This window comes from Cynoglossus semilaevis, unplaced genomic scaffold, assembly GCF_000523025.1.
Source record: "Cynoglossus semilaevis isolate Cse_v1.0 unplaced genomic scaffold, Cse_v1.0 scaffold4155, whole genome shotgun sequence".
Taxonomy (NCBI): domain Eukaryota; kingdom Metazoa; phylum Chordata; class Actinopteri; order Pleuronectiformes; family Cynoglossidae; genus Cynoglossus; species Cynoglossus semilaevis.
In genome coordinates, this window is record NW_007588110.1 from 1 (window position 1) to 793 (window position 793).

At 43.4% G+C, this 793-nt stretch overlaps 1 long non-coding RNA gene across 1 annotated transcript; it reads left to right on the forward strand.

Moving 5' to 3' along the window:
* Window positions 1-793, forward strand: LOC103399394 (uncharacterized). The gene is made up of 4 exons (XR_523634.3): window positions 1-140; window positions 298-434; window positions 526-560; window positions 762-793. It is a non-coding gene; the product is annotated as an uncharacterized LOC103399394 (long non-coding RNA).

Sequence of the window (793 nt, forward strand, 5' to 3'; positions counted from 1 at the left end):
CCCACCTCCACCAAGAAGGCCGATGTGATCGATCTCACGCTGGAAAGCTCCTCCTCTTCCTCTGATGAAGAGGACACAGCTCCTCTGCTGAAGAAACACTGCATATACCTTTCCAAGAATGAGCAAGTGCATACAAAGGGGTAAGACCGCGCCCCTCTGTCGTGGGTTCTAGAACCTACAAACAAATTACGAATGTTGTTGTCAAAGCATTAATTATGTTTTAGTGGCCACACTGTTGAGCAGTGGTTTGTAACGTTGCCTCTCCGCATGCTAAGAGTGTTCTTTCTTTGCACTCAGAGTGTTAGCGTTCCAGCCCACTGTGCACATGCCTAATGTCCAGCCTCTGGACCCGACCTATCTGACCTCTCCTCTGACTGACTATGCAGTTCCCTTTCATCAGTCCCCACAGGCCAGCATCCCAGCAGAGATGCAGGGTGAGTCCACTGCCCAACAGTAGAAACCTTCTCACTCATTTGTGACGCTGTCTAAAATAATAATAAAAAAATTCTCCTGTGTCATCGTTAGGTCTGGATTTGTTTTCCTTAATACAAGCAGATCAGGTAGGGTTTTCCCTTCTTCTGTAGTATAAGCTGCCATAGTGTAATGTTGATTTTCAGTCAAATACTTAGATACTACAAACATAGTTAATTGGAACAAGGTATAATTCTTAATTTAACTTTGTTGCTTAAATCTATAAATTACAGCCAAGGCAGGATTACCATTTTAATCTCAGAACCTCCTGTTTTGTTTTCCCTACTCAGCATTACCACCCTCAAATGTTTCTTGACAACTT